This window comes from Triturus cristatus, chromosome 11, assembly GCF_964204655.1.
Source record: "Triturus cristatus chromosome 11, aTriCri1.1, whole genome shotgun sequence".
In the NCBI taxonomy this organism is placed as follows: domain Eukaryota; kingdom Metazoa; phylum Chordata; class Amphibia; order Caudata; family Salamandridae; genus Triturus; species Triturus cristatus.
The window spans coordinates 496,160,143-496,172,455 of NC_140594.1; the positions used below are offsets into that span (position 1 = coordinate 496,160,143).

The 12,313-nt window shown below is 45.8% G+C and overlaps 1 protein-coding gene across 1 annotated transcript in view; it reads right to left on the reverse strand.

Moving 5' to 3' along the window:
• LOC146784472 (guanylate-binding protein 1-like) overlaps positions 1-12,313 on the reverse strand; it is an 888,553-nt gene that overhangs the window by 831,022 nt on the left and 45,218 nt on the right. The window lies entirely within an intron of this gene.

The window sequence follows — 12,313 nt, forward strand, 5'->3', positions numbered from 1 at the left end:
CCAGTCAAGTCGCCCCATCCTGGATTCCCCTGGGTGCTTAGTTTTCAAAAATGTATAGGTTTGCTAGGTTTTCCTAGGTGCTGGCAGAGTTAGGGTTCAAAATCTACAGCTAGGCACTTTGCAAAAAAAGGGTCTGTTTTCACTGTGAAAATGTGGTGTGTCCACGTTGCGTCTCGGGCCGTTTCTTGTCGCGGGCACAAAGCCTACCCACACAAGTGAGGTACCATTTTTCTCGGAAGACTTTGGGAAACGCGGGGTGGGTGGAATTTTGTAGATCCATGCAGATTTCAGAACTTTCCACAGCAGAAATGTGAGGAAAATGTGTTTTTTTAAACAACTTTTTAAGTTTGCAAGGGATTCTGGGTAATAGAACCTGGTGAGAGTCAGTCAAGTCACCCCATCCTGGATTCCTCTGGGCGTATAGTTTTCACAAATGTATAGGTTTGCTAGGTTTCGCTAGGTGCCGGCAGAGCTAGTGTTCAAATTCTACAGCTAGGCACTTTGCAAAAAAAGGGTCAGTTTTCACTGTAAAAATAAAGTGTGTCAACGTTGCGTTTTGAGCCGTTTCCTGACGCGGGCATTAGGCCTACCCACACAAGTGAGGTACCATTTTTATCGGGAGACGTAGGGTAAACCAGGATTGTAGAGCAACTGTCATTACCTATTGACTTTCGATGCATTTCTGCCTTCCAAATAAAAGACAATGCGTAAAAAAGAAGTAATTCTGAAAAATGACCTATAATTCTCATGCTAGTGTGGGTACTCACAATTTCGGAAATATGCAAATATCTACTGTTTCTAAACTCTATATTTTGTTCCAATTTCAAAAATACATAGGTGTCTCTCAAACCGATTTTTCCATGTATATATTTCCCCAAATTAATTGCTATATTACCGGTACATAATAAAAAAACCATTGCAAGACGCTGCTCAGTTATTAGCTCTGGGTTTGTCGGGTTCTTGGTGAACCTACAAGTCTTATATATCCCCACAACCAGAAATGTCCAGCGGATGTAACGGTATATTGCTTTCAAACAGCTGTCATAATTAGAAGTTACAGGTGTAAACGTTGACACAAATGGCTGTTTTTTTCAACTAATTTTAATTTTTTCCTATATTCAACTGTTAGTTTCTCTAAAGAAACCTTGAAGGATCTACACAAATGACCCCTAGCTGAATTCAGATTTTTGTCGTTTTTTTACTTTTCTAAAATGTATAGCTTTCCAGGATCCATTATTGCTTTCATACCCATTTCTACCATTAACTGGAAGGAGGTTGAAGGCACAAAAAATATTTAAAATAGGCTATGTCCCAGATCATGCCAAAACTGTGTAAAACATTTTGGTTTTCTGACAAACGTCTGCTTGTCCCTGAAAGCTGGAAAGATGGTGATTTCAGCACCACAACCCCTTTTTTGATACCGTTTGCAGGGAAAAAACCAGATGCTTTCATCTGTAGCCCTTTTTTCCCATTTTTCCAAATAAAACAAAATTTAGCTGCATTGTGGCTAACTTCTGGGTCCCCTCCAGGGTATCAACAAAAACAAAAACAGAGAAACCTCTTAACTGGCCTGTCTAATTTTTTACCTAGGTGATCACTCTAGCCAAACATTTCCCCTTTGAACATGAATTCTCTCTACACACAAAGTTTTTCTTTTTTCCTTTTGTTTATTTATCAAAAATATTTTTTCTTTTCTTATAATATCATAAACTTTTTAAAGATACAATTTATATAAAATTCACAAAAACATTTACACATACGACAGTGTCATAATGTCATTTCAATTTACAAAGAAGCCGTCAATGGCTTCTATTGGTTTAGAAGCAAATTGTAATATCCCCCAGAGACAAAATAAAGAGCACCATCATCCTTCCAGTCTCACCTTCCATTCTACTCATGCAAACCAACAATCATTCCAGCACAAACAAAAAATCACAATAGAAATTAAAAAGTCACAATAAAAACCACTTCTGAAAAAAGAGTCCTGCTCATTAATTATGTTTGTCACATTTGTTGAAAAACACAATTTTGACATTTCACAGATCCATCAAATGAATTCTTAGTTGGGTTTTCTTTTCATGTAGTTCTTGAATAGGACTCCTAGAAGTGTGATGAATGGTCTACGTACCTTTCGGTGACAACCTATGCATTTATATCACCTTCTTCAGGACCAAAAAAAGAAGTATGCTTTTCATCTGTAAAGTGGTCTGGGGGTCTATATGTATTTAAGGACATGGGAGTGTCACTGATTAAAGCGTCTGAGTCATAGTAGGCAGACAAATGTATTCTTACAGAAGCAAATTCCCTAAAATAATTTTGCTTTCAACCGAAAGGACAGATTTAGTACAGTCCGATCTGTGTTTTTGCAGTCAAAGAATGTGTTCCATATTATATTAGGTATGATGGCTCCATATAAATTTGAAAGATGTCTGTCGATAACATGGGGTATGATGTTTCTGGTTTCTTGTTCTAGCAGAGTTTTATTTCCTGGATTGGTAGTTCCCAAAAATTCAGACAGTGTTTTTGTCAGCATGTGCATATCCCCATGAAATCCAAACTGTTCTGCCAACCCCTCCAGGGTATTCCACAAACCCTGGGTACCTTTAGAATCCCCATGATGTTGGAAGAAAAGGACGCAAATTTGGTGGGGGGGGGGGGGGGGGGGGGAAGGCCTAGCAGCAAAGTGGTTAAAAACCATGTAGAACTGATGCAGCAAAATGTATAACTTTTCACTGCGTCAAAATCACTACGCCTTCTCAAACCAGGCGTAAAAACTGTCGCAGAGCTTTTAACATGGGACACACCTCTGTGTTCTGACACATTGCTGGAGTTGCACCAGTCTTACGACCAACTCCAGCAATGCAAAGCTATGGGTGTTGCTTGGGCCACCCACAACAACACCCATTGCACACCCCTTTGCTGCAGAAAACTGTAGCTAGGAGAGCCATATTTACAAGGCGGCGTTAAGCCATGCAAATTGGCTTAGTACTGCTTTGTAAATATGGAGCAGGGCATTGAGCCACCGGAGCATTGGAAAAAGTGACGCTCCCTTGACGCAATGCCCTTGTAAACATGCCCCTAACTTGCCTCACCACATCTTTGGGATGCTGTATCATTTGGACACTAAACCACTACCAGTGGCAGCTCCTCCGCTAAGGCAGAGGAGCACAGTCTCACTGCTCTGCAAGCAATTTAAAAAGGAATACTAAAATGATTGTTATTATCATTAGTTATTATCATTTTAATTTTCCTTCCTGCTTAGGTACTGGCAGGTGAGGCTGGCCAGGGGGAGGAGTGTTAGGACCACTCTAAAGTGCACAGGACTGTTTGGCCAGCCTTTTGGGCCGGGCAAACAGTCCTGTGCACTTTGCATGGTCCCCACCAGGCTGCATTACACGGCCTGGTAGGGAATATGCACAGCGTCCCTGTCCCTGTCTGAGCGCCAAACCACGGCGCTCAGACCAATGTGATGGACCAGGGGATTCTGGGAGGGTGTGTGCTTCCTGTTGTGGCATGGAAAAGATGTTGGAGGAGAGGTGGCGGCTGTCGGAACCCAGGTAAGACTTGTTATTTTATTTTTTATTACCCCCTCCACTTCCCCCACCCCACCTCCCCCGTTCAGTAGCAGCCGCTACAGACCTCTCCTGTTCACTGCCTCCTATGAACATTTAGCTCTATATTGTACAGCAATCCATGGGACACTAAACTACAACACTGCATGCAGGTTACATTCAAAACTACTATACTACATTCTAGGCGCATGGGTCTGTTTCCCATTGTCGCAGATGGATGTCTGTCTGTGAATCAATATGCAGTGAGGCACTAGAGTGACATGCCAACATGGGGAAAAAAATAAAGGGAGGGTGAATGGCCACGTCACTCGCAGGGGGACACTAGAGGGGACAGCCCCTTAGTGTTTCTTCACTGCCCAGGGTAGTATTGTTTCCGTGGCCAACTGGCCTTGAAGCAGGCCATGGTGAGCGCGAGATCTCGCCTCCCTTGTGACCCCTGGCATGATGCCACTTCCCGGAGGGCAGCAGGGTATTTAGGTGTATATGTTACTGACTGCCCACTTGTGGTATAGTTAACACTCTGTACCTACACCATGTCAGTTGGAGTTTCTTTGCACACTTTTGTTACCCCTAGTTGAGCCATGACCTTGCAGCCTAGACTCTTATCGCCTTCTATTGCACTTATCCATCTTACAGCGTGGTATAGCATTATGTCTATTTTGTCTGCTTGGGTGGCATGGTGGCCAAGCCATCTAACTTGTTCCTTTTTCTATTCCTTTAGACCACTTGAAACAACTGCAGCCCAAAATGATGCTTTTTACTAAGTTGCTAACGCTCTTGCAGTCATACGTCCTGGCAGGTTGAAAATGTATACAGCCGGTAACATGTGTGACCAAGCGTGTCCCATGGTTGGGCCATGATACTGTCCTTACTTCAAGTTTATACCTCTGAATGCACTCTAGGCCACCTTGAGGTTAGATCAAGTGGGTGATTTACCAATATTGGTTCTATTATGGAGCAATCTCTTTTGCCGCTGTTGCACATTTGGACTTTTAAGGGGCGAGGACAACCCGGTTACCACTGTCTTGAGTGCACTGTGTACATGGCTGTTGTAATAACCCACTTCCGCCCAGCAAATCTTGTGGTCATATACTAGCTTACTTCCACTTTCTATACTTGCCCTTAGAAGGTATTACGACCTTCGTGTATGGATGTGCTATGATAGGTCCCTGTAAAATTCAATGTTAGTCCCTGGTGCTTAGAATAGATGGGACAACTTTGTGCATGACTGAACTATGTGCCACTCTGTGCAGACCATTTGCAATTATAGTCTTCCTCCTCTGTGACTAGGCCCCATACCCTGGCCCGCATTGGTTATTTTAAATGGTATTTGAGTTTGCTGTCTTTTGTGATCTTGGTGTGGCTCTAATACCGACATTAAATCTAGTTTATTTTCTGAATATGCTCTATGTAGCATGCACTGATTGTAGCTAAAGCTGTTTTTTGTTAATGAGTGATCCCTGGCCATGGGGGATGGGGGGCAGGAGGGCAGCCTTACTCCACTGCTCCCAAATCCTATGCACCTTACCCTTGGCTGTAGTGACAACCACTTCCCCTAGGAAAGATCGTATACTTCTCTGCTGGCTGTGTGATGCTAAGGTGACCTTCGGCATGAACATGCTATGATAGCCAACTGTACGATACGTCAGTCCATTATACTTAGCTATGACACTGCTGTACAGGGCTATATGATGTCACCTGCGTGACCTATACATGTCCACTATGTGGACACTTGGCACCTACCAGTTGCTCATCTGTTGCTCTTGAAAGAACATGTGCTATTATGTTCTTTCTCATCTTTGACTGGGCTCCCTTCCCTGACCTTCGAGCCCAGTGCCTATCCTTGAAGTCCCCTCTGCTGGGAAAAGCATACTGTACTAAGCATGAGGAAGTGAAGACTTGTAAGATGGAGTAGAGAGAATGAAAGCTGATGTTACTCGGGGGGGAGCGGGGGTTCAGAAGTGTAAAAGGTGGGCTGTGGGAGGCAACAGCCTGCTGGAGCATTTGTTACTCATAGTTGCACTACTACGTTGATAGTACTCCTTACTTCATCATCGACTGTGGCCTTCCTTAATTTATTCAAGATTATATTACACACTATTCTTTCCTTTCTGAATACAACCTGTTCCCGCCATACTCATGTGACAAGTGTGCCAGCTATGTGTAAGGTGCTATTTAATGCATGCGTGCAGATGCCCAATGATCAACCTAAGCTGAGTCCAAGTGGGGGACCCTGATCAATAGCAAAAAGTTCAGTTTATGTGACCTACCACCCACTGGTTCAGCATGGTGCCGTTGTGCAGTTCAGAGACAAGAGACTGGGGCAGTGTAAGTTGTTACCTTATGGGTTCTGGGCTAATTAAAAGCCTCAAAATGTGTGACTGTCACAATATCTGGTGTATAAACATTCTACGGTTATCTGCCAAGACGCATTTACACGTATGGGTATTACATCAGGCTTTCATTCGGAGACCCTTCCCCTATCATTGATATGTGGTCTGCCGTGCTGTCTGCGATTCGGTGATGGACTATCTACCCACCCAACCTTCGCTATGATGGCATTTTTTAAAAATATTTGTATCTGTATCGCTCGGATTCTACTTTCCAGGTCAGGTTTAGAAATCCTTCTTGTGCCTATGGATGAACTCCTTAGGAAAGCAGGCTTTGAACATGGTGATATACAACTAATTGTGCACCTCCCTAGGACAACTGAGGCCGACCGAGATGTTGCTCCAGAGTTACGAATGCGAAGCGCAATGTCTGTTTGAGCTGTTCCTACTTTTGTCCCGATGGATTCGGCATATGCGACCGACCCTAGGCATGACTGACGCCCTCGTCATAAAGTGTTCATGTTGAGCTGACTAGATTCACTGTATTGAGTAATATGTTTGTCTGCTGCGTGAATGGAACTGAGAGCGTGCTGACTTGGCACAGCTTTGGCACATTAGTTATTTTCAAGTCGTGCAATTAAAATCTTACAATGCTTATCCTTGCCTCACCGAGCAGTTGTCACATCAAAATGGCAATGCCACAGTTGGTGGTGGCATACGACTGCTTGAAAGTTTCTACTCATTGCCCTGACGATGTGGTAAATGTGGCATCTTTCCTAGATGCTGCTGAAGATTGAACCTGATTTGACGCAATCGATAATCAACATGTGGGGCAAGCTCGCCTTGTCGTGACTTGGCGTTTATTGTATTTATTTATTGCCAATCCACTATCTACCTATTATCTGAGCCTATGAGTCTCCAAGACTACACAAATTAACAATACGTGCAAAAACAATAACAAACCTCTCTTACTGTTTTTTTTTTAGAAAATAACAAATGCCAGCTTGTTTAGATTTTGTAATGGTTCCTCGTGCGCCTTTAGTACACCCATCTGTTTCTGTTGATCTATTCATTAATTTCTATTTCCTCTTGAAAAGGCCTATTGACCATTGCTTCTAAGGTGTGCCCCCTCCCCCCGACATGACTGGTGCTTCTCGCTGAAGCCATGCAGGGTTTATGTACCTTGGGTGCTATGCCAGATATTGCAGTGCTGTCTCCCTTAAGGAGACTGACCTCTTGTTAGTGCATGTACTTTAATCTGAAAGGTCAGTGCCTTGAAGCTCGTGAAACAATGGTAAGTTAACTTACCCAAAAGCGTCGATAAATGTGCATGACTTATTTCCCTTTCATCTCCATGTGCTCAATATCCCCTTCTATTGACTACTCAAAGTGTAAAACACAGGCTGATCAAGATCACGTTGCTGTTCACGTGAGGGTGCCAAGACTAGTCTCCTTCATGCAAGCCTTGATAAACAGTTTGGCTACTGGCAACCAATGGCTCCTTTACTCTGTGTATTTGTCCCAGCCTCGTATTGAATGTTAGCTCCCATTGTTATGCTCACTGTCATTATACATTCATGGCTGATCTGCATGGTAGCTGCTCTATAACCTTGAAGTGAGCGACACTTTAGGGTACAAGGGAGGGTTATTTATTTTTCATGTCTGTGCTAGGATCGTGTCTTCATCCAGACACCAGTGTGGAGAAGATGGGGGCTTTGGTCGCATGGAAATGAGAGCGCCACTTGCATATTGTTGATAAGTGAAATTAGTGCCGTGAAAGCCTGGTCAACAAAATCAAAACTGCAATATCGCTTTGTAAAACTGTTCCTGATTCGTATATTGTTTCACTCGACTTGCCCTATACCTGTGAAGGTGACCTCTGCCAGAATTTCTTACCAATCTCACCAATCGCGGCTAGTGGTGAGGGTGCATGTGTGCTTATATTAAACTCCTTTATTTTTTGGTTAGTGATATTCTGTTTTGCACCTCACTTTTACTCTTACCGGAACTTCTGCACCCTTAACTGCTGTGTTACCCGGTACTCGCCCTGTTCTACCACAGCTTTGTGCCTTTTGTTGTGGAGAACGTATAATGGTTACTCTGCCTGCTCTGACTCACTTCCGGGGCGGAAGGGGGCGGGTCAAATTTACTGCTATCCCACATTTAACCCCTTGGCTGTCCGATCACATGGCACTGGGAACCCGCACCAAAAGGATTCCCTTTAACACCCAAGAGCCTCGGGGGCTGGGGAAGAGCTTCCCCAGCTCCCGAAGCCCCCCATGGTTTCCCTGAAATGACGATTAGCGTGCACGTCGCGCTGACGTCATTTCAGTGAAACCGAAACTGAAATGAAAAGAGGCTCATTTCAGTTTCCCTTTCTACGTGCTCAGGGGGCTATCTCAGCCTCCTGAGCACATAGAAAGTCAGGAGAGGTATCGTTCGAAAAGGGAGAATCTCACCTTTCCAATGGCACCCATCCCTTGTGGATCCCTGCTTGGGGATCGTCCCAGGAGGGTGATCACCAAGCACGGATCCACCCCCTAGGCACCAGGGAGTGGGGAGCGGCCCCTTGGGCAAGGGCATTTGCTCCCCCATATTAATTTGGGCATATATAGGGCAGATTGGGCAGTAGCCCACAATCTGCCCCCCCGGGGGCAGAAAGCCCACCAGATACCAGGGATTTTTTAGAAAATTATAATTAGGGGTGGGGGCTGGCCAATATGGGAATGCCAATGCCCCCACCGCAAAGGTACAGTCTTTCTGCCCCCCCTTGGGGGACGATAGGGGCCGTAGCCCCCAATCTGCCCCCCCAGGGAGGCAGAAAGCCCACTAGACACCAGTTTTTTTTTCTCCGATGAATTTAGGGGTTGGGCTTGCCCAAGATGGGCATGCCAATGCCCCACCCCCCCACAAACTTCCAGTCTTTCTGCCTCCCAGGAGGCAGATGGGGACAATAGCCTCTGATCTGCCCCCCGGGGGGGCAATAAGCCCACTAAGCAAAAAATGCTTCAGTCTTTCTGCACCCCCCTGGCAGATGGGGCAATAGCACATTATCTGCATCCCGGGGGGGGGGGGGGGCGGAAAGCCACCAGGGAGGTTTTTTCTCTCCATAGTTCGGGTTGGGGGCTTCCAAGAATGGACACCCCAAAAAAGATGCCACAGTCTTTCTGCCCCTCCCAGGAGCAGATGGGGGCAGTAGCCCCTGATCTGCCCCGGGGGGGCAGATAGCAGACTATGCGCCAGCAATTATGCTGGCTTTTTATACGCAGGGGTGGGGGCTGATCAGAATGGGCATCCCAATGCCCCCCACCCCCAAATGAATAGCCACAGTCTTTCTGCCCCTCAGGGGCATATCGGGGCAATAGCTCCTGATTTCCCCCCTCCCCAGGGCGGCAGAAAGCCCACTAGGCACTGACTTTTTATTTGGAATGTGCCTACCTGTGGATTTTGGGTTCTAGCGCAGCCAGCACCTAGGGAAACATAGCAAACCTATATATTTTTTAAAACTAGACACTGAGCGGAATCCAGGATGGGGTGACTTGTGTGGCTCTCACTAAGTTCTGTTACCCAGAATCCCTTGCAAACCTCGAACTTAGTTAAAAAAAACACATTTTCCTCACATTTCTGTGATGGAAAGTTCTGGGATTTGCATGGATCCACAAACTTCCACCCACCACGCGTTCCCCAAAGTCTTCCGAGAAAAATGGTACCTTACTTCTGTGGGTAGGCCTGGCACTCGCGACAGGAAACAGCCCAAAATGCAACGTGGACACACCACATTTTTACAGTGAAAGTTGACCCTTTTTTTTGCAAAGTGCCTAGCTGTAGATTTTGAATCCTAGCTCTGCCGGCACCTAGGGAAACCTAGCAAACCTATACATTTTTGAAAACTAGACACCCAGGGGAACCCAGGATTGGGTGACTTGTATGGCTCCCACCAGGTTCTGTTACCCAGAATCCCTTGCAAACCTCAAACTTTGTAAAAAAAGAAACACATTTTCCTTACATTTATGTGATGGAAAGTGCTGGAATCTGCGTGGGACCACAAACTTCCACACACCCCACATTCTCCAAAGTCTCCCGATAAAAATGGTAGCTCACTTTTGTGGGTAGGCCTAGTGCCAGCTACAGGAAACAGCTCAAAACGCAACATGGACACCACATTTTCACACAAAAAACTGAAGCTTGTTTTGCAAAGTGCCTAGCTGTAGATTTTGAACCCTAGCTCTGCAGGCACCTAGGGAAACCTAGCAAACCTATACATTTTTGAAAACTAGACACCCAGGGGAATCCAGTATGGGGTGACTTGTCTGGCACTCACCAGGTTCTGTTACCCAGAATCCCTTGCAAACCTCAAACTTTGTAAAAAAACACATTTTCCTCACTTTTCTGTGGTGGAAAGTTCTGGAATCTGCGTGGATCCACAAAATTCTACCCACCCCGCAATCCCCAAAGTCTTCTGAGAACAAGCATTGGCATAGCCAATAGGTCTCGTCTTTGGGACCTTATAAGTCTTTAGCCATGCAACAGTTAATGTTGTTGCACCAAGGATATTGTACTGCATAACTAAATACTTATAAGGTTCAAAAGGCGAGACCTATTGGATATGCCAATGCTTGTTAAGACAGTGGGTGGGCCTTCCTCCTGGTAGTGCATGAGGCAGGCCAGGATTGAGTTATAAATCGGGACAGTTGTACTGAAGAGCCTCTTTTGTTGCCTCAGCACTGACATATGAGTTCATAATGCAAGTGAGCACTCCTCACAGGCATGCTGAAGAGGGGATGCAGGGAAGAGAACGCGTACTGAAGAGGAAGAAAGGTGTGCGTGCTGGAGAGGGGAGACAGGGAAGGCGTGCAGAAGAAGGGGTCAGGAAAACAGTGCTGAAAGGGGGGGGGGCGGAGAGACAAGGAATGGCGTGCTAAAGAGGTGGCGGGAAAGAAGTGGTTAAGATGGGGAGGCATGGAAAAGTTGGCAGAGATCAACAAGTTGACAAGGGAGAGCGAGGGTGAAACAGACAGTGGAGGAGCAAGCACCTGCGGCCGAAGCTAATTGAAAATGCGCCGCTGCACGACAGCTCTTTTCAAGCACTCTGAAGGATTGGTTCACACAGGACAAAAAGAATCAACAGTTTAACATGTCAGCACACCCAACAGAAAAGAAAGCAGACATCTTATGCAGAAAGGGGTACACAGCACTGCACTATAGTAAAAAATGGGCTGTCCTTTGTTCTTAACACCCATCTTCTACCAGGTCTCCAGATTTGCATAAGTTTTCCATAGTAATCCTCAGCTGTGTCAGTGTTTGTGACATGTGCCTACGAAGTGGTGTTGTCTGCATGTGTGTGGTAGAGATGGTTTGTGAGTAGCATTTTGTGTGTGTGAGATGACGATGCTTTGTAGCCCTATGCCTGTGTTGTTGTGTTTCATGTAAGTGTAAGGTTTGTTTGTAGCATTTTGTGTGTGTTAGATGAAAGTGCTTTGTAGCCCTATGCCTGTAGTGCGATGTTTCATGCATGTGTGGTGTGCTGTCTTGTGAGTTGTGCATTTTGTGGTCGTCTGTAGTATGTGTGTCAGAGGGTGTGTTTTGTTTGGTGGGGAGTTCACAGCCATGGGCACCCGTCCCCAGATGAATGCGTGCAGAAAACTCTTAATAATTATACGGCAGGTCGCGGTGGCCGGGGCTGACATATTTAAAGCTTGAATGAATAATAAATCGCATTACTAGTGAAGGGGCCCAGGGTCGAGGGGACAAGGGAGAGCGAGGGTGAAACAGGCAGTGGAGGAGCAAGCACGCGCGGCCAAAGCTAATAATAAATCGCATTACTAGTGATGGGGCCTGGGGTCGAGGGGACAACGGAGAGTGAGGTTGAAAGGTGGTTTGTGAGTAGCATTTTGTGTGCGTGAGATGACAGTGCTTTGCAGCCCTATGCCTGTGTTGTTGTGTTTCATGTAAGTGTAAGGTTTGTGAGTAGCATTTTGTGTGTGTGAGATGACCGCGCTTTGTAGCCCTATGCCTGTAGTGTGGTGTTTCATGCATGTGTGGTGCGCTGTCTTGTGAGTTGTGCATTTTGTGGTCGTATGTAGTATGCGTGTCAGTGTGTGTTGTGGTTGGTGGGGAGTTCGCACCCCCGGGCACCCGTCCCCAGATGAATGCGCGCAGACAACACTTAATAATTATACGGCAGGTCGCGGTGGCCGGGGCTGACATTTTTTAAGCTTGAATGAATAATAAATCGCATTACTAGTGAAGGGGCCCAGGGTCGAGGGGACAAGGGAGAGCAAGGGTAAAACAGGCAGTGGAGGAGCAAGCATGCGCGGCCGAAGCTAACTGAAAACGCGCCGCTGCCCGACAGCTCTTTCCAAGCACTCATGCTTGTGCTGGCATCCACCTTGCGGGAGCGAGCAGCGGCGC